The following is a 20,749-nucleotide window of genomic DNA, read 5'->3' as shown; positions in this document are numbered from 1 at the left end:
CCGAGCACCATCCCACCCACATGCCCTTGGCATCCACTCTGTTGCCAGAAGGAGGTCCTAAGCAGGACTCTCTCACTTCTGGAGCCAGAGTGCCCCCTGCTTGGAACGTTCCTCAGGAACTCATTTGAGCGAGGCTTCTCCTCCCATGCTTGTCAGCCAGCAGATGATGCCATCGTTCCGCTGGAAAACTCTCTGCTTTGCCTTCAGCCATGGATCGCCTAGCTGAACTCTCTCTGCCTCCAGGAGAAACTGCAGTGTGCATGCAGCCTACAGAAAGGAGAGTGCCTTTTCCTGAGCACTGCTATGCTGAGGCCACTCCCTGAAGACCTCCTAGGGCCTTCTCTCCCCTAACACAGTCGTGCCATTCAGCCAACCCAGGGAGCAAAGATCACCCTTGGCAGGACTCAGGGTGTGGCCTGTGTGTGGTTTCTTGGCTGGAGATGGGCAGGTCCTGAAGCTTAGTGCCCACTTGTGAATGGGATCTGATGGGCATAGCCGGCATTCCCTGGTTGTGCAGCAGGCGATCTGGGGCCTCCAAGCTGCATGCAAATCCCCTCCCTGGCTGCCCCTCTTGCTTCTTCTCTGCTGCCAAGCCTCTCTCACCACACATGCGTCTCATCAAAAGGAGCAGGCTGCTTGCCATTCTTGGCAAGGGCCTCATCCCACAAGCCTCGTTTGCTCAAAGGGGCGTGCAAATTGACCCAGAGCCTGCAGAGGAGCTGCACTCTCTCCAGCCACAAAGGCCTGCAGGCGAGTCCATGACAGCCTGCTGCATGGAGGGCTTCTATGGGAGAGGGCCATGCTTCCCTGGTGGGGGCTCTTTCTCACACTGCTTTCCGTGGGGAAACACTGTGTGTGCCAAGTGTCTCCTGGGGGCAGAAAATGTCTCCCCAGTGCCAGAGGAGCAGGGAATCCTCTTTGTACACAGAGCAATGTTCTAGGCACACCTCCCATGCTGGGAGATCCCCACTTCCCCAATGGTCCTACTGCCTCAGGAACACACTTTTAGGGAGTGTGGTTCTGACAGGCAGGGCGGCCCGAGTGAGGCATGTGGATTGCAGGCCAAAGCCACTGCACTGAGCATGGCACCTGGAAGTCCTAGCTGAAGGCTCTCTGCAGCAGGCCCAACCTGGAATGAGCCTGCAGCCTGGCCTGCAGTCCCAGGCTTGCCCTGGGCACTGCTAGGTCGGGACCCATCCCAGGCTCAGCCAGGCCTCCCTAGGGCCTGTGCTGGCCTCGGCCTCTGCCAGCCAGCAGCACCTCGATGGTGCACAGTTTTTTCGAGAAGACCCCAGCGTGTGGCTGTGTGTCACTTGCACTGCTCGGAAGCTGCAGGTCCAGAGGCTGTGTGTGCACGTGGCCATTGGGGCCTGAGGACAAAACACTCAGAACCCCACTTTCAAGCAGGACCCCTGCCACCATGTAGCTGCCTGCCACACCCCCTTGCTGCCTGCGCTGTCTTCACTGCTGGCAGGCCTCTGTGTGCACAGGCCAGTCGAAGCCAAGGAAACCGGGTGCTTGGTCTCCCCTAGCTAGGAATTCCTCCTACAGCACTCTGGACCAGGGGACACGTGCCCCTGGACCAGCAGCCTGCAAGGAAGCTGCAGCTTAGCCATCCAGAAAGGCCTGCAGCACTTGGCAGGAAGCCTTCTGCTAAGGAAAGCTTTCCCAATCCAAAGCCTTGGAGGAGTTCATGCATGCTCGGACAAGCAGCGTTTGTCACCACAGAGCATTGGGTGCCTCAAACCTCCCCTGTGGCTTCCGAGCACCGTCCCACCCACATGCCCTTGGCATCCACTCTGTTGCCAGAAGGAGGTCCTAAGCAGGACTCTCTCACTTCTGGAGCCAGAGTGCCCCCTGCTTGGAACGTTCCTCAGGAACTCATTTGAGCGAGGCTTCTCCTCCCATGCTTGTCAGCCAGCAGATGATGCCATCGTTCCGCTGGAAAACTCTCTGCTTTGCCTTCAGCCATGGATCGCCTAGCTGAACTCTCTCTGCCTCCAGGAGAAACTGCAGTGTGCATGCAGCCTACAGAAAGGAGAGTGCCTTTTCCTGAGCACTGCTATGCTGAGGCCACTCCCTGAAGACCTCCTAGGGCCTTCTCTCCCCTAACACACTCGTGCCATTCAGCCAACCCAGGGAGCAAAGATCACCCTTGGCAGGACTCAGGGTGTGGCCTGTGTGTGGTTTCTTGGCTGGAGATGGGCAGGTCCTGAAGCTTAGTGCCCACTTGTGAATGGGATCTGATGGGCATAGCCGGCATTCCCTGGTTGTGCAGCAGGCGATCTGGGGCCTCCAAGCTGCATGCAAATCCCCTCCCTGGCTGCCCCTCTTGCTTCTTCTCTGCTGCCAAGCCTCTCTCACCACACATGCGTCTCATCGAAAGGAGCAGGCTGCTTGCCATTCTTGGCAAGGACCTCATCCCACAAGCCTCGTTTGCTCAAAGGGGCGTGCAAATTGACCCAGAGCCTCCAGAGGAGCTGCACTCTCTCCAGCCACAAAGGCCTGCAGGCGAGTCCATGACAGCCTGCTGCATGGAGGGCTTCTATGGGAGAGTGCCATTCTTCCCTGGTGGGGGCTCTTTCTCACACTGCTTTCCGTGGGGAAACACTGTGTGTGCCAAGTGTCTCCTGGGGGCAGAAAATGTCTCCCCAGTGCCAGAGGAGCAGGGAATCCTCTTTGTACACAGAGCAATGTTCTAGGCACACCTCTCATGCTGGGAGATCCCCACTTCCCCAATGGTCCTACTGCCTCAGGAACACACTTTTAGGGAGTGTGGCTCTGACAGGCAGGGCGGCCCGAGTGAGGCATGTGGATTGCAGGCCAAAGCCACTGCACTGAGCATGGCACCTGGAAGTCCTAGCTGAAGGCTCTCTGCAGCAGGCCCAACCTGGAATGAGCCTGCAGCCTGGCCTGCAGTCCCAGGCTTGCCCTGGGCACTGCTAGGTCAGGACCCATCCCAGGCTCAGCCAGGCCTCCCTAGGGCCTGTGCTGGCCTAGGCCTCTGCCAGCCAGCAGCACCTCGATGGAGCACAGTTTTTTCGAGAAGACACCAGCGTGTGGTTGTGGTCACTTGCACTGCTCGGAAGCTGCAGGTCCAGAGGCTGTGTGTGCACCTGGCCATTGGGGCCTGAGGACAAAACACTCAGAACCCCACTTTCAAGCAGGACCCCTGCCACCATGTAGCTGCCTGCCACACCCCGTTGCTGCCTGCGCTGTCTTCACTGCTGGCACGCCTCTGTGTGCACAGGCCAGTCGAAGCCAAGGAAACCGGGTGCTTGGTCTCCCCTAGCTAGGAATTCCTCCTACAGCACTCTGGACCAGGGGACACGTGCCCCTGGACCAGCAGCCTGCAAGGAAGCTGCAGCTTAGCCATCCAGAAAGGCCTGCAGCACTTGGCAGGAAGCCTTCTGCTAAGGAAAGCTTTCCCAATCCAAAGCCTTGGAGGAGTTCATGCATGCTCGGACAAGCAGCGTTTGTCACCACAGAGCATTTTGTGCCTCAAACCTCCCCTGTGGCTTCCGAGCACGGTCCCACAAACAAGCCCTTGGCATCCACTCTGTTGCCAGAAGGAGGTCCTAAGCAGGACTCTCTCACTTCTGGAGCCAGAGTGCCCCCTGCTTGGAACGTTCCTCAGGAACTCATTTGAGCGAGGCTTCTCCTCCCGTGCTTGTCAGCCAGCAGATGATGCCATCGTTCCGCTGGAAAACTCTCTGCTTTGCCTTCAGCCATGGATCACCTAGCTGAACTCTCTCTGCCTCCAGGAGAAACTGCAGTGTGCATGCAGCCTACAGAAAGGAGAGTGCCTTTTCCTGAGCACTGCTATGCTGAGGCCACTCCCTGAAGACCTCCAAGGGCCTTCTCTGCCCTAACACACTCGTGCCATTCAGCCAACCCAGGGAGCAAAGATCACCCTTGGCAGGACTCAGGGTGTGGCCTGTGTGTGGTTTCTTGGCTGGAGATGGGCAGGTCCTGAAGCTTAGTGCCCACTTGTGAATGGGATCTGATGGGCATAGCCGGCATTCCCTGGTTGTGCAGCAGGCGATCTGGGGCCTCCAAGCTGCATGCAAATCCCCTCCCTGGCTGCCCCTCTTGCTTCTTCTCTGCTGCCAAGCCTCTCTCACCACACATGCGTCTCATCGAAAGGAGCAGGCTGCTTGCCATTCTTGGCAAGGACCTCATCCCACAAGCCTCGTTTGCTCAAAGGGGCGTGCAAATTGACCCAGAGCCTCCAGAGGAGCTGCACTCTCTCCAGCCACAAAGGCCTGCAGGCGAGTCCATGACAGCCTGCTGCATGGAGGGCTTCTATGGGAGAGGGCCATTCTTCCCTGGTGGGGGCTCTTTCTCACACTGCTTTCCGTGGGGAAACACTGTGTGTGCCAAGTGTCTCCTGGGGGCAGAAAATGTCTCCCCAGTGCCAGAGGAGCAGGGAATCCTCTATATACACATATCAATGTTCTAGGCACACCTCCCATGCTGGGAGATCCCCACTTCCCCAACGGTCCAACTGCCTCAGGAACACACTTTTAGGGAGTGTGGTTCTGACAGGCAGGGCGGCCCGAGTGAGGCATGTGGATTGCAGGCCAAAGCCACTGCACTGAGCATGGCACCTGGAAGTCCTAGCTGAAGGCTCTCTGCAGCAGGCCCAACCTGGAATGAGCCTGCAGCCTGGCCTGCAGTCCCAGGCTTGCCCTGGGCACTGCTAGGTCGGGACCCATCCCAGGCTCAGCCAGGCCTCCCTAGGGCCTGTGCTGGCCTAGGCCTCTGTCAGCCAGCAGCACCTCCATGGAGCACAGTTCTTTCGAGAAGACCCCAGCGTGTGGCTGTGTGTCACTTGCACTGCTCGGAAGCTGCAGGTCCAGAGGCTGTGTGTGCACGTGGCCATTGGGGCCTGAGGACAAAACACTCAGAACCCCACTTTCAAGCAGGACCCCTGCCACCATGTAGCTGCGTGCCACACCCCCTTGCTGCCTGTGCTGTCTTCACTGCTGGCACACCTCTGTGTGCACAGGCCAGTCGAAGCCAAGGAAACCGGGTGCTTGGTCTCCCCTAGCTAGGAATTCCTCCTACAGCACTCTGGACCAGGGGACACGTGCCCCTGGACCAGCAGCCTGCAAGGAAGCTGCAGCTTAGCCATCCAGAAAGGCCTGCAGCACTTGGCAGGAAGCCTTCTGCTAAGGAAAGCTTTCCCAATCCAAAGCCTTGGAGGAGTTCATGCATGCTCGGACAAGCAGCGTTTGTCACCACAGAGCATTGGGTGCCTCAAACCTCCCCTGTGGCTTCCGAGCACCATCCCACCCACATGCCCTTGGCATCCACTCTGTTGCCAGAAGGAGGTCCTAAGCAGGACTCTCTCACTTCTGGAGCCAGAGTGCCCGCTGCTTGGAACGTTCCTCAGGAACTCATTTGAGCGAGGCTTCTCCTCCCATGCTTGTCAGCCAGCAGATGATGCCATCGTTCCGCTGGAAAACTCTCTGCTTTGCCTTCAGCCATGGATCGCCTAGCTGAACTCTCTCTGCCTCCAGGAGAAACTGCAGTGTGCATGCAGCCTACAGAAAGGAGAGTGCCTTTTCCTGAGCACTGCTATGCTGAGGCCACTCCCTGAAGACCTCCAAGGGCCTTCTCTGCCCTAACACACTCGTGCCATTCAGCCAACCCAGGGAGCAAAGATCACCCTTGGCAGGACTCAGGGTGTGGCCTGTGTGTGGTTTCTTGGCTGGAGATGGGCAGGTCCTGAAGCTTAGTGCCCACTTGTGAATGGGATCTGATGGGCATAGCCGGCATTCCCTGGTTGTGCAGCAGGCGATCTGGGGCCTCCAAGCTGCATGCAAATCCCCTCCCTGGCTGCCCCTCTTGCTTCTTCTCTGCTGCCAAGCCTCTCTCACCACACATGCGTCTCATCAAAAGGAGCAGGCTGCTTGCCATTCTTGGCAAGGACCTCATCCCACAAGCCTCGTTTGCTCAAAGGGGCGTGCAAATTGACCCAGAGCCTCCAGAGGAGCTGCACTCTCTCCAGCCACAAAGGCCTGCAGGCGAGTCCATGACAGCCTGCTGCATGGAGGGCTTCTATGGGAGAGGGCCATTCTTCCCTGGTGGGGGCTCTTTCTCACACTGCTTTCCGTGGGGAAACACTGTGTGTGCCAAGTGTCTCCTGGGGGCAGAAAATGTCTCCCCAGTGCCAGAGGAGCAGGGAATCCTCTATATACACATATCAATGTTCTAGGCACACCTCCCATGCTGGGAGATCCCCACTTCCCCAACGGTCCAACTGCCTCAGGAACACACTTTTAGGGAGTGTGGTTCTGACAGGCAGGGCGGCCCGAGTGAGGCATGTGGATTGCAGGCCAAAGCCACTGCACTGAGCATGGCACCTGGAAGTCCTAGCTGAAGGCTCTCTGCAGCAGGCCCAACCTGGAATGAGCCTGCAGCCTGGCCTGCAGTCCCAGGCTTGCCCTGGGCACTGCTAGGTCGGGACCCATCCCAGGCTCAGCCAGGCCTCCCTAGGGCCTGTGCTGGCCTAGGCCTCTGTCAGCCAGCAGCACCTCCATGGAGCACAGTTCTTTCGAGAAGACCCCAGCGTGTGGCTGTGTGTCACTTGCACTGCTCGGAAGCTGCAGGTCCAGAGGCTGTGTGTGCACGTGGCCATTTGGGCCTGAGGACAAAACACTCAGAACCCCACTTTCAAGCAGGACCCCTGCCACCATGTAGCTGCGTGCCACACCCCCTTGCTGCCTGTGCTGTCTTCACTGCTGGCACACCTCTGTGTGCACAGGCCAGTCGAAGCCAAGGAAACCGGGTGCTTGGTCTCCCCTAGCTAGGAATTCCTCCTACAGCACTCTGGACCAGGGGACACGTGCCCCTGGACCAGCAGCCTGCAAGGAAGCTGCAGCTTAGCCATCCAGAAAGGCCTGCAGCACTTGGCAGGAAGCCTTCTGCTAAGGAAAGCTTTCCCAATCCAAAGCCTTGGAGGAGTTCATGCATGCTCGGACAAGCAGCGTTTGTCACCACAGAGCATTGGGTGCCTCAAACCTCCCCTGTGGCTTCCGAGCACCATCCCACCCACATGCCCTTGGCATCCACTCTGTTGCCAGAAGGAGGTCCTAAGCAGGACTCTCTCACTTCTGGAGCCAGAGTGCCCGCTGCTTGGAACGTTCCTCAGGAACTCATTTGAGCGAGGCTTCTCCTCCCATGCTTGTCATCCAGCAGATGATGCCATCGTTCCGCTGGAAAACTCTCTGCTTTGCCTTCAGCCATGGATCGCCTAGCTGAACTCTCTCTGCCTCCAGGAGAAACTGCAGTGTGCATGCAGCCTACAGAAAGGAGAGTGCCTTTTCCTGAGCACTGCTATGCTGAGGCCACTCCCTGAAGACCTCCTAGGGCCTTCTCTCCCCTAACACACTCGTGCCATTCAGCCAACCCAGGGAGCAAAGATCACCCTTGGCAGGACTCAGGGTGTGGCCTGTGTGTGGTTTCTTGGCTGGAGATGGGCAGGTCCTGAAGCTTAGTGCCCACTTGTGAATGGGATCTGATGGGCATAGCCGGCATTCCCTGGTTGTGCAGCAGGCGATCTGGGGCCTCCAAGCTGCATGCAAATCCCCTCCCTGGCTGCCCCTCTTGCTTCTTCTCTGCTGCCAAGCCTCTCTCACCACACATGCGTCTCATCAAAAGGAGCAGGCTGCTTGCCATTCTTGGCAAGGGCCTCATCCCACAAGCCTCGTTTGCTCAAAGGGGCGTGCAAATTGACCCAGAGCCTGCAGAGGAGCTGCACTCTCTCCAGCCACAAAGGCCTGCAGGCGAGTCCATGACAGCCTGCTGCATGGAGGGCTTCTATGGGAGAGGGCCATGCTTCCCTGGTGGGGGCTCTTTCTCACACTGCTTTCCGTGGGGAAACACTGTGTGTGCCAAGTGTCTCCTGGGGGCAGAAAATGTCTCCCCAGTGCCAGAGGAGCAGGGAATCCTCTTTGTACACAGAGCAATGTTCTAGGCACACCTCCCATGCTGGGAGATCCCCACTTCCCCAATGGTCCTACTGCCTCAGGAACACACTTTTAGGGAGTGTGGTTCTGACAGGCAGGGCGGCCCGAGTGAGGCATGTGGATTGCAGGCCAAAGCCACTGCACTGAGCATGGCACCTGTAAGTCCTAGCTGAAGGCTCTCTGCAGCAGGCCCAACCTGGAATGAGCCTGCAGCCTGGCCTGCAGTCCCAGGCTTGCCCTGGGCACTGCTAGGTCGGGACCCATCCCAGGCTCAGCCAGGCCTCCCTAGGGCCTGTGCTGGCCTCGGCCTCTGCCAGCCAGCAGCACCTCGATGGTGCACAGTTTTTTCGAGAAGACACCAGCGTGTGGCTGTGTGTCACTTGCACTGCTCGGAAGCTGCAGGTCCAGAGGCTGTGTGTGCACGTGGCCATTGGGGCCTGAGGACAAAACACTCAGAACCCCACTTTCAAGCAGGACCCCTGCCACCATGTAGCTGCCTGCCACACCCCCTTGCTGCCTGTGCTGTCTTCACTGCTGGCACACCTCTGTGTGCACAGGCCAGTCGAAGCCAAGGAAACCGGGTGCTTGGTCTCCCCTAGCTAGGAATTCCTCCTACAGCACTCTGGACCAGGGGACACGTGCCCCTGGACCAGCAGCCTGCAAGGAAGCTGCAGCTTAGCCATCCAGAAAGGCCTGCAGCACTTGGCAGGAAGCCTTCTGCTAAGGAAAGCTTTCCCAATCCAAAGCCTTGGAGGAGTTCATGCATGCTCGGACAAGCAGCGTTTGTCACCACAGAGCATTGGGTGCCTCAAACCTCCCCTGTGGCTTCCGAGCACCATCCCACCCACATGCCCTTGGCATCCACTCTGTTGCCAGAAGGAGGTCCTAAGCAGGACTCTCTCACTTCTGGAGCCAGAGTGCCCGCTGCTTGGAACGTTCCTCAGGAACTCATTTGAGCGAGGCTTCTCCTCCCATGCTTGTCAGCCAGCAGATGATGCCATCGTTCCGCTGGAAAACTCTCTGCTTTGCCTTCAGCCATGGATCGCCTAGCTGAACTCTCACTGCCTCCAGGAGAAACTTCAGTGTGCATGCAGCCTACAGAAAGGAGAGTGCCTTTTCCTGAGCACTGCTATGCTGAGGCCACTCCCTGAAGACCTCCTAGGGCCTTCTCTCCCCTAACACACTCGTGCCATTCAGCCAACCCAGGGAGCAAAGATCACCCTTGGCAGGACTCAGGGTGTGGCCTGTGTGTGGTTTCTTGGCTGGAGATGGGCAGGTCCTGAAGCTTAGTGCCCACTTGTGAATGGGATCTGATGGGCATAGCCGGCATTCCCTGGTTGTGCAGCAGGCGATCTGGGGCCTCCAAGCTGCATGCAAATCCCCTCCCTGGCTGCCCCTCTTGCTTCTTCTCTGCTGCCAAGCCTCTCTCACCACACATGCGTCTCATCGAAAGGAGCAGGCTGCTTGCCATTCTTGGCAAGGACCTCATCCCACAAGCCTCGTTTGCTCAAAGGGGCGTGCAAATTGACCCAGAGCCTCCAGAGGAGCTGCACTCTCTCCAGCCACAAAGGCCTGCAGGCGAGTCCATGACAGCCTGCTGCATGGAGGGCTTCTATGGGAGAGTGCCATTCTTCCCTGGTGGGGACTCTTTCTCACACTGCTTTCCGTGGGGAAACACTGTGTGTGCCAAGTGTCTCCTGGGGGCAGAAAATGTCTCCCCAGTGCCAGAGGAGCAGGGAATCCTCTTTGTACACAGAGCAATGTTCTAGGCACACCTCCCATGCTGGGAGATCCCCACTTCCCCAATGGTCCTACTGCCTCAGGAACACACTTTTAGGGAGTGTGGCTCTGACAGGCAGGGCGGCCCGAGTGAGGCATGTGGATTGCAGGCCAAAGCCACTGCACTGAGCATGGCACCTGGAAGTCCTAGCTGAAGGCTCTCTGCAGCAGGCCCAACCTGGAATGAGCCTGCAGCCTGGCCTGCAGTCCCAGGCTTGCCCTGGGCACTGCTAGGTCGGGACCCATCCCAGGCTCAGCCAGGCCTCCCTAGGGCCTGTGCTGGCCTAGGCCTCTGCCAGCCAGCAGCACATCGATGGAGCACATTTTTTTCGAGAAGACACCAGTGTGTGGCTGTGTGTCACTTGCACTGCTCGGAAGCTGCAGGTCCAGAGGCTGTGTGTGCACGTGGCCATTGGGGCCTGAGGACAAAACACTCAGAACCCCACTTTCAAGCAAGACCCCTGCCACCATGTAGCTGCCTGCCACACCCCCTTGCTGCCTGCGCTGTCTTCACTGCTGGCACGCCTCTGTGTGCACAGGCCAGTTGAAGCCAAGGAAACCGGGTGCTTGCTCTCCCCTAGCTAGGAATTCCTCCTACAGCACTCTGGACCAGGGGACACGTGCCCCTGGACCAGCAGCCTGCAAGGAAGCTGCAGCTTAGCCATCCAGAAAGGCCTGCAGCACTTGGCAGGAAGCCTTCTGCTAAGGAAAGCTTTCCCAATCCAAAGCCTTGGGGGAGTTCATGCATGCTCGGACAAGCAGCATTTGTCACCACAGAGCATTGGGTGCCTCAAACCTCCCCTGTGGCTTCCGAGCACCGTCCCACCCACATGCCCTTGGCATCCACTCTGTTGCCAGAAGGAGGTCCTAAGCAGGACTCTCTCACTTCTGGAGCCAGAGTGCCCCCTGCTTGGAACGTTCCTCAGGAACTCATTTGAGCGAGGCTTCTCCTCCCATGCTTGTCAGCCAGCAGATGATGCCATCGTTCCGCTGGAAAACTCTCTGCTTTGCCTTCAGCCATGGATCGCCTAGCTGAACTCTCTCTGCCTCCAGGAGAAACTGCAGTGTGCATGCAGCCTACAGAAAGGAGAGTGCCTTTTCCTGAGCACTGCTATGCTGAGGCCACTCCCTGAAGACCTCCAAGGGCCTTCTCTGCCCTAACACACTCGTGCCATTCAGCCAACCCAGGGAGCAAAGATCACCCTTGGCAGGACTCAGGGTGTGGCCTGTGTGTGGTTTCTTGGCTGGAGATGGGCAGGTCCTGAAGCTTAGTGCCCACTTGTGAATGGGATCTGATGGGCATAGCCGGCATTCCCTGGTTGTGCAGCAGGCGATCTGGGGCCTCCAAGCTGCATGCAAATCCCCTCCCTGGCTGCCCCTCTTGCTTCTTCTCTGCTGCCAAGCCTCTCTCACCACACATGCGTCTCATCGAAAGGAGCAGGCTGCTTGCCATTCTTGGCAAGGACCTCATCCCACAAGCCTCGTTTGCTCAAAGGGGCGTGCAAATTGACCCAGAGCCTGCAGAGGAGCTGCACTCTCTCCAGCCACAAAGGCCTGCAGGCGAGTCCATGACAGCCTGCTGCATGGAGGGCTTCTATGGGAGAGGGCCATGCTTCCCTGGTGGGGGCTCTTTCTCACACTGCTTTCCGTGGGGAAACACTGTGTGTGCCAAGTGTCTCCTGGGGGCAGAAAATGTCTCCCCAGTGCCAGAGGAGCAGGGAATCCTCTTTGTACACAGAGCAATGTTCTAGGCACACCTCCCATGCTGGGAGATCCCCACTTCCCCAATGGTCCTACTGCCTCAGGAACACACTTTTAGGGAGTGTGGCTCTGACAGGCAGGGCGGCCCGAGTGAGGCATGTGGATTGCAGGCCAAAGCCACTGCACTGAGCATGGCACCTGGAAGTCCTAGCTGAAGGCTCTCTGCAGCAGGCCCAACCTGGAATGAGCCTGCAGCCTGGCCTGCAGTCCCAGGCTTGCCCTGGGCACTGCTAGGTCGGGACCCATCCCAGGCTCAGCCAGGCCTCCCTAGGGCCTGTGCTGGCCTAGGCCTCTGCCAGCCAGCAGCACATCGATGGAGCACATTTTTTTCGAGAAGACACCAGTGTGTGGCTGTGTGTCACTTGCACTGCTCGGAAGCTGCAGGTCCAGAGGCTGTGTGTGCACGTGGCCATTGGGGCCTGAGGACAAAACACTCAGAACCCCACTTTCAAGCAGGACCCCTGCCACCATGTAGCTGCCTGCCACACCCCCTTGCTGCCTGCGCTGTCTTCACTGCTGGCACGCCTCTGTGTGCACAGGCCAGTCGAAGCCAAGGAAACCGGGTGCTTGCTCTCCCCTAGCTAGGAATTCCTCCTACAGCACTCTGGACCAGGGGACACGTGCCCCTGGACCAGCAGCCTGCAAGGAAGCTGCAGCTTAGCCATCCAGAAAGGCCTGCAGCACTTGGCAGGAAGCCTTCTGCTAAGGAAAGCTTTCCCAATCCAAAGCCTTGGGGGAGTTCATGCATGCTCGGACAAGCAGCATTTGTCACCACAGAGCATTGGGTGCCTCAAACCTCCCCTGTGGCTTCCGAGCACCGTCCCACCCACATGCCCTTGGCATCCACTCTGTTGCCAGAAGGAGGTCCTAAGCAGGACTCTCTCACTTCTGGAGCCAGAGTGCCCCCTGCTTGGAACGTTCCTCAGGAACTCATTTGAGCGAGGCTTCTCCTCCCATGCTTGTCAGCCAGCAGATGATGCCATCGTTCCGCTGGAAAACTCTCTGCTTTGCCTTCAGCCATGGATCGCCTAGCTGAACTCTCTCTGCCTCCAGGAGAAACTGCAGTGTGCATGCAGCCTACAGAAAGGAGAGTGCCTTTTCCTGAGCACTGCTATGCTGAGGCCACTCCCTGAAGACCTCCTAGGGCCTTCTCTCCCCTAACACACTCGTGCCATTCAGCCAACCCAGGGAGCAAAGATCACCCTTGGCAGGACTCAGGGTGTGGCCTGTGTGTGGTTTCTTGGCTGGAGATGGGCAGGTCCTGAAGCTTAGTGCCCACTTGTGAATGGGATCTGATGGGCATAGCCGGCATTCCCTGGTTGTGCAGCAGGCGATCTGGGGCCTCCAAGCTGCATGCAAATCCCCTCCCTGGCTGCCCCTCTTGCTTCTTCTCTGCTGCCAAGCCTCTCTCACCACACATGCGTCTCATCGAAAGGAGCAGGCTGCTTGCCATTCTTGGCAAGGACCTCATCCCACAAGCCTCGTTTGCTCAAAGGGGCGTGCAAATTGACCCAGAGCCTCCAGAGGAGCTGCACTCTCTCCAGCCACAAAGGCCTGCAGGCGAGTCCATGACAGCCTGCTGCATGGAGGGCTTCTATGGGAGAGTGCCATTCTTCCCTGGTGGGGGCTCTTTCTCACACTGCTTTCCGTGGGGAAACACTGTGTGTGCCAAGTGTCTCCTGGGGGCAGAAAATGTCTCCCCAGTGCCAGAGGAGCAGGGAATCCTCTATATACACATAGCAATGTTTTAGGCACACCTCCCATGCTGGGAGATCCCCACTTCCCCAACGGTCCAACTACCTCAGGAACACACTTTTAGGGAGTGTGGTTCTGACAGGCAGGGCGGCCCGAGTGAGGCATGTGGATTGCAGGCCAAAGCCACTGCACTGAGCATGGCACCTGGAAGTCCTAGCTGAAGGCTCTCTGCAGCAGGCCCAACCTGGAATGAGCCTGCAGCCTGACCTGCAGTCCCAGGCTTGCCCTGGGCACTGCTAGGTCGGGACCCATCCCAGGCTCAGCCAGGCCTCCCTAGGGCCTGTGCTGGCCTAGGCCTCTGTCAGCCAGCAGCACCTCCATGGAGCACAGTTCTTTCGAGAAGACCCCAGCGTGTGGCTGTGTGTCACTTGCACTGCTCGGAAGCTGCAGGTCCAGAGGCTGTGTGTGCACGTGGCCATTGGGGCCTGAGGACAAAACACTCAGAACCCCACTTTCAAGCAGGACCCCTGCCACCATGTAGCTGCCTGCCACACCCCGTTGCTGCCTGCGCTGTCTTCACTGCTGGCACGCCTCTGTGTGCACAGGCCAGTCGAAGCCAAGGAAACCGGGTGCTTGCTCTCCCCTAGCTAGGAATTCCTCCTACAGCACTCTGGACCAGGGGACACGTGCCCCTGGACCAGCAGCCTGCAAGGAAGCTGCAGCTTAGCCATCCAGAAAGGCCTGCAGCACTTGGCAGGAAGCCTTCTGCTAAGGAAAGCTTTCCCAATCCAAAGCCTTGGAGGAGTTCATGCATGCTCGGACAAGCAGCGTTTGTCACCACAGAGCATTGGGTGCCTCAAACCTCCCCTGTGGCTTCCGAGCACCGTCCCACCCACATGCCCTTGGCATCCACTCTGTTGCCAGAAGGAGGTCCTAAGCAGGACTCTCTCACTTCTGGAGCCAGAGTGCCCCATGCTTGGAACGTTCCTCAGGAACTCATTTGAGCGAGGCTTCTCCTCCCATGCTTGTCAGCCAGCAGATGATGCCATCGTTCTGCTGGAAAACTCTCCGCTTTGCCTTCAGCCATGGCTTGCCTAGCTGAACTCTCTCTGCCTCCAGGAGAAACTGCAGTGTGCATGCAGCCTACAGAAAGGAGAGTGCCTTTTCCTGAGCACTGCTATGCTGAGGCCACTCCCTGAAGACCTCCTAGGGCCTTCTCTCCCCTAACACACTCGTGCCATTCAGCCAACCCAGGGAGCAAAGATCACCCTTGGCAGGACTCAGGGTGTGGCCTGTGTGTGGTTTCTTGGCTGGAGATGGGCAGGTCCTGAAGCTTAGTGCCCACTTGTGAATGGGATCTGATGGGCATAGCCGGCATTCCCTGGTTGTGCAGCAGGCGATCTGGGGCCTCCAAGCTGCATGCAAATCCCCTCCCTGGCTGCCCCTCTTGCTTCTTCTCTGCTGCGAAGCCTCTCTCACCACACATGCGTCTCATCAAAAGGAGCAGGCTGCTTGCCATTCTTGGCAAGGGCCTCATCCCACAAGCCTCGTTTGCTCAAAGGGGCGTGCAAATTGACCCAGAGCCTGCAGAGGAGCTGCACTCTCTCCAGCCACAAAGGCCTGCAGGCGAGTCCATGACAGCCTGCTGCATGGAGGGCTTCTATGGGAGAGTGCCATTCTTCCCTGGTGGGGGCTCTTTCTCACACTGCTTTCCATGGGGAAACACTGTGTGTGCCAAGTGTCTCCTGGGGGCAGAAAATGTCTCCCCAGTGCCAGAGGAGCAGGGAATCCTCTTTGTACACAGAGCAATGTTCTAGGCCCACCTCCCATGCTGGGAGATCCCCACTTCCCCAATGGTCCTACTGCCTCAGGAACACACTTTTAGGGAGTGTGGCTCTGACAGGCAGAGCGGCCCGAGTGAGGCATGTGGATTGCAGGCCAAAGCCACTGCACTGAGCATGGCACCTGGAAGTCCTAGCTGAAGGCTCTCTGCAGCAGGCCCAACCTGGAATGAGCCTGCAGCCTGGCCTGCAGTCCCAGGCTTGCCCTGGGCACTGCTAGGTCGGGACCCATCCCAGGCTCAGCCAGGCCTCCCTAGGGCCTGTGCTGGCCTAGGCCTCTGCCAGCCAGCAGCACCTCGATGGAGCACAGTTTTTTTGAGAAGACCCCAGCGTGTGGCTGTGTGTCACTTGCACTGCTCGGAAGCTGCAGGTCCAGAGGCTGTGTGTGCACGTGGCCATTGGGGCCTGAGGACAAAACACTCTGAACCCCACTTTCAAGCAGGACCCCTGCCACCATGTAGCTGCCTGCCACACCCCCTTGCTGCCTGCGCTGTCTTCACTGCTGGCACGCCTCTGTGTGCACAGGCCAGTCGAAGCCAAGGAAACCGGGTGCTTGCTCTCCCCTAGCTAGGAATTCCTCCTACAGCACTCTGGACCAGGGGACACGTGCCCCTGGACCAGCAGCCTGCAAGGAAGCTGCAGCTTAGCCATCCAGAAAGGCCTGCAGCACTTGGCAGGAAGCCTTCTGCTAAGGAAAGCTTTCCCAATCCAAAGCCTTGGAGGAGTTCATGCATGCTCGGACAAGCAGCGTTTGTCACCACAGAGCATTGGGTGCCTCAAACCTCCCCTGTGGCTTCCGAGCACCATCCCACCCACATGCCCTTGGCATCCACTCTGTTGCCAGAAGGAGGTCCTAAGCAGGACTCTCTCACTTCTGGAGCCAGAGTGCCCGCTGCTTGGAACGTTCCTCAGGAACTCATTTGAGCGAGGCTTCTCCTCCCATGCTTGTCAGCCAGCAGATGATGCCATCGTTCCGCTGGAAAACTCTCCGCTTTGCCTTCAGCCATGGCTTGCCTAGCTGAACTCTCTCTGCCTCCAGGAGAAACTGCAGTGTGCATGCAGCCTACAGAAAGGAGAGTGCCTTTTCCTGAGCACTGCTATGCTGAGGCCTCTCCCTGAAGACCTCCAAGGGCCTTCTCTCCCCTAACACACTCGTGCCATTCAGCCAACCCAGGGAGCAAAGATCACCCTTGGCAGGACTCAGGGTGTGGCCTGTGTGTGGTTTCTTGGCTGGAGATGGGCAGGTCCTGAAGCTTAGTGCCCACTTGTGAATGGGATCTGATGGGCATAGCCGGCATTCCCTGGTTGTGCAGCAGGCGATCTGGGGCCTCCAAGCTGCATGCAAATCCCCTCCCTGGCTGCCCCTCTTGCTTCTTCTCTGCTGCGAAGCCTCTCTCACCACACATGCGTCTCATCGAAAGGAGCAGGCTGCTTGCCATTCTTGGCAAGGACCTCATCCCACAAGCCTCGTTTGCTCAAAGGGGCATGCCAATTGACCCAGAGCCTCCAGAGGAGCTGCACTCTCTCCAGCCACAAAGGCCTGCAGGCGAGTCCATGACAGCCTGCTGCATGGAGGGCTTCTATGGGAGAGTGCCATTCTTCCCTGGTGGGGGCTCTTTCTCACACTGCTTTCCATGGGGAAACACTGTGTGTGCCAAGTGTCTCCTGGGGGCAGAAAATGTCTCCCCAGTGCCAGAGGAGCAGGGAATCCTCTTTGTACACAGAGCAATGTTCTAGGCACACCTCCCATGCTGGGAGATCCCCACTTCCCCAATGGTCCTACTGCCTCAGGAACACACTTTTAGGGAGTGTGGCTCTGACAGGCAGGGCGGCCCGAGTGAGGCATGTGGATTGCAGGCCAAAGCCACTGCACTGAGCATGGCACCTGTAAGTCCTAGCTGAAGGCTCTCTGCAGCAGGCCCAACCTGGAATGAGCCTGCAGCCTGGCCTGCAGTCCCAGGCTTGCCCTGGGCACTGCTAGGTCGGGACCCATCCCAGGCTCAGCCAGGCCTCCCTAGGGCCTGTGCTGGCCTAGGCCTCTGCCAGCCAGCAGCACCTCGATGGAGCACAGTATTTTTGAGAAGACCCCAGCGTGTGGCTGTGTGTCACTTGCACTGCTCGGAAGCTGCAGGTCCAGAGGCTGTGTGTGCACCTGGCCATTGGGGCCTGAGGACAAAACACTCAGAACCCCACTTTCAAGCAGGACCCCTGCCACCATGTAGCTGCCTGCCACACCCCCTTGCTGCCTGCGCTGTCTTCACTGCTGGCAGGCCTCTGTGTGCACAGGTCAGTCGAAGCCAAGGAAACCGGGTGCTTGGTCTCCCCTAGCTAGGAATTCCTCCTACAGCACTCTGGACCAGGGGACACGTGCCCCTGGACCAGCAGCCTGCAAGGAAGCTGCAGCTTAGCCATCCAGAAAGGCCTGCAGCACTTGGCAGGAAGCCTTCTGCTAAGGAAAGCTTTCCCAATCCAAAGCCTTGGAGGAGTTCATGCATGCTCGGACAAGCAGCGTTTGTCACCACAGAGCATTGGGTGCCTCAAACCTCCCCTGTGGCTTCCGAGCACCATCCCACCCACATGCCCGTGGCATCCACTCTGTTGCCAGAAGGAGGTCCTAAGCAGGACTCTCTCACTTCTGGAGCCAGAGTGCCCCCTGCTTGGAACGTTCCTCCGGAACTCATTTGAGCGAGGCTTCTCCTCCCATGCTTGTCAGCCAGCAGATGATGCCATCGTTCTGCTGGAAAACTCTCTGCTTTGCCTTCAGCCATGGATCGCCTAGCTGAACTCTCTCTGCCTCCAGGAGAAACTGCAGTGTGCATGCAGCCTACAGAAAGGAGAGTGCCTTTTCCTGAGCACTGCTATGCTGAGGCCACTCCCTGAAGACCTCCTAGGGCCTTCTCTGCCCTAACACACTCGTGCCATTCAGCCAACCCAGGGAGCAAAGATCACCCTTGGCAGGACTCAGGGTGTGGCCTGTGTGTGGTTTCTTGGCTGGAGATGGGCAGGTCCTGAAGCTTAGGGCCCACTTGTGAATGGGATCTGATGGGCATAGCCGGCATTCCCTGGTTGTGCAGCAGGCGATCTGGGGCCTCCAAGCTGCATGCAAATCCCCTCCCTGGCTGCCCCTCTTGCTTCTTCTCTGCTGCCAAGCCTCTCTCACCACACATGCGTCTCATCGAAAGGAGCAGGCTGCTTGCCATTCTTGGCAAGGACCTCATCCCACAAGCCTCGTTTGCTCAAAGGGGCATGCCAATTGACCCAGAGCCTCCAGAGGAGCTGCACTCTCTCCAGCCACAAAGGCCTGCAGGCGAGTCCATGACAGCCTGCTGCATGGAGGGCTTCTATGGGAGAGTGCCATTCTTCCCTGGTGGGGGCTCTTTCTCACACTGCTTTCCATGGGGAAACACTGTGTGTGCCAAGTGTCTCCTGGGGGCAGAAAATGTCTCCCCAGTGCCAGAGGAGCAGGGAATCCTCTTTGTACACAGAGCAATGTTCTAGGCACACCTCCCATGCTGGGAGATCCCCACTTCCCCAATGGTCCTACTGCCTCAGGAACACACTTTTAGGGAGTGTGGCTCTGACAGGCAGGGCGGCCCGAGTGAGGCATGTGGATTGCAGGCCAAAGCCACTGCACTGAGCATGGCACCTGTAAGTCCTAGCTGAAGGCTCTCTGCAGCAGGCCCAACCTGGAATGAGCCTGCAGCCTGGCCTGCAGTCCCAGGCTTGCCCTGGGCACTGCTAGGTCGGGACCCATCCCAGGCTCAGCCAGGCCTCCCTAGGGCCTGTGCTGGCCTAGGCCTCTGCCAGCCAGCAGCACCTCGATGGAGCACAGTATTTTTGAGAAGACCCCAGCGTGTGGCTGTGTGTCACTTGCACTGCTCGGAAGCTGCAGGTCCAGAGGCTGTGGGTGCACCTGGCCATTGGGGCCTGAGGACAAAACACTCAGAACCCCACTTTCAAGCAGGACCCCTGCCACCATGTAGCTGCCTGCCACACCCCCTTGCTGCCTGCGCTGTCTTCACTGCTGGCAGGCCTCTGTGTGCACAGGTCAGTCGAAGCCAAGGAAACCGGGTGCTTGGTCTCCCCTAGCTAGGAATTCCTCCTACAGCACTCTGGACCAGGGGACACGTGCCCCTGGACCAGCAGCCTGCAAGGAAGCTGCAGCTTAGCCATCCAGAAAGGCCTGCAGCACTTGGCAGGAAGCCTTCTGCTAAGGAAAGCTTTCCCAATCCAAAGCCTTGGAGGAGTTCATGCATGCTCGGACAAGCAGCGTTTGTCACCACAGAGCATTGGGTGCCTCAAACCTCCCCTGTGGCTTCCGAGCACCGTCCCACCCACATGCCCTTGGCATCCACTCTGTTGCCAGAAGGAGGTCCTAAGCAGGACTCTCTCACTTCTGGAGCCAGAGTGCCCCCTGCTTGGAACGTTCCTCAGGAACTCATTTGAGCGAGGCTTCTCCTCCCATGCTTGTCAGCCAGCAGATGATGCCATCGTTCCGCTGGAAAACTCTCTGCTTTGCCTTCAGCCATGGATCGCCTAGCTGAACTCTCTCTGCCTCCAGGAGAAACTGCAGTGTGCATGCAGCCTACAGAAAGGAGAGTGCCTTTTCCTGAGCACTGCTATGCTGAGGCCACTCCCTGAAGACCTCCTAGGGCCTTCTCTCCCCTAACACACTCGTGCCATTCAGCCAACCCAGGGAGCAAAGATCACCCTTGGCAGGACTCAGGGTGTGGCCTGTGTGTGGTTTCTTGGCTGGAGATGGGCAGGTCCTGAAGCTTAGTGCCCACTTGTGAATGGGATCTGATGGGCATAGCCGGCATTCCCTGGTTGTGCAGCAGGCAATCTGGGGCCTCCAAGCTGCATGCAAATCCCCTCCCTGGCTGCCCCTCTTGCTTCTTCTCTGCTGCCAAGCCTCTCTCACCACACATGCGTCTCATCAAAAGGAGCAGGCTGCTTGCCATTCTTGGCAAGGACCTCATCCCACAAGCCTCGTTTGCTCAAAGGGGTGTGCAAATTGACCCAGAGCCTCCAGAGGAGCTGCACTCTCTCCAGCCACAAAGGCCTGCAGGCGAGTCCATGACAGCCTGCTGCATGGAGGGCTTCTATGGGAGAGTGCCATTCTTCCCTGGTGGGGGCTCTTTCTCACACTGCTTTCCGTGGGGAAACACTGTGTGTGCCAAGTGTCTCCTGGGGGCAGAAAATGTCTCCCCAGTGCCAGAGGAGCAGGGAATCCTCTTTGTACACAGAGCAATGTTCTAGGCACAACTCCCATGCTGGGAGATCCCCACTTCCCCAATGGTCCTACTGCCTCAGGAACACACTTTTAGGGAGTGTGGCTCTGACAGGCAGGGCGGCCCGAGTGAGGCATGTGGATTGCAGGCCAAAGCCATTGCACTGAGCATGGCACCTGGAAGTCCTAGCTGAAGGCTCTCTGCAGCAGGCCCAACCTGGAATGAGCCTGCAGCCTGGCCTGCAGTCCCAGGCTTGCCCTGGGCACTGCTAGGTCGGGACCCATCCCAGGCTCAGCCAGGCCTCCCTAGGGCCTGTGCTGGCCTAGGCCTCTGTCAGCCAGCAGCACCTCCATGGAGCACAGTTCTTTCGAGAAGACCCCAGCGTGTGGCTGTGTGTCACTTGCACTGCTCGGAAGCTGCAGGTCCAGAGGCTGTGTGTGCACGTGGCCATTGGGGCCTGAGGACA

The sequence above is a fragment of the Hippopotamus amphibius genome, chromosome 5, assembly GCF_030028045.1.
Source record: "Hippopotamus amphibius kiboko isolate mHipAmp2 chromosome 5, mHipAmp2.hap2, whole genome shotgun sequence".
NCBI lineage: Eukaryota > Metazoa > Chordata > Mammalia > Artiodactyla > Hippopotamidae > Hippopotamus > Hippopotamus amphibius.
The sequence above is the reverse complement of the archived record's forward strand: the minus strand, read 5'-3'. Positions refer to the sequence as shown.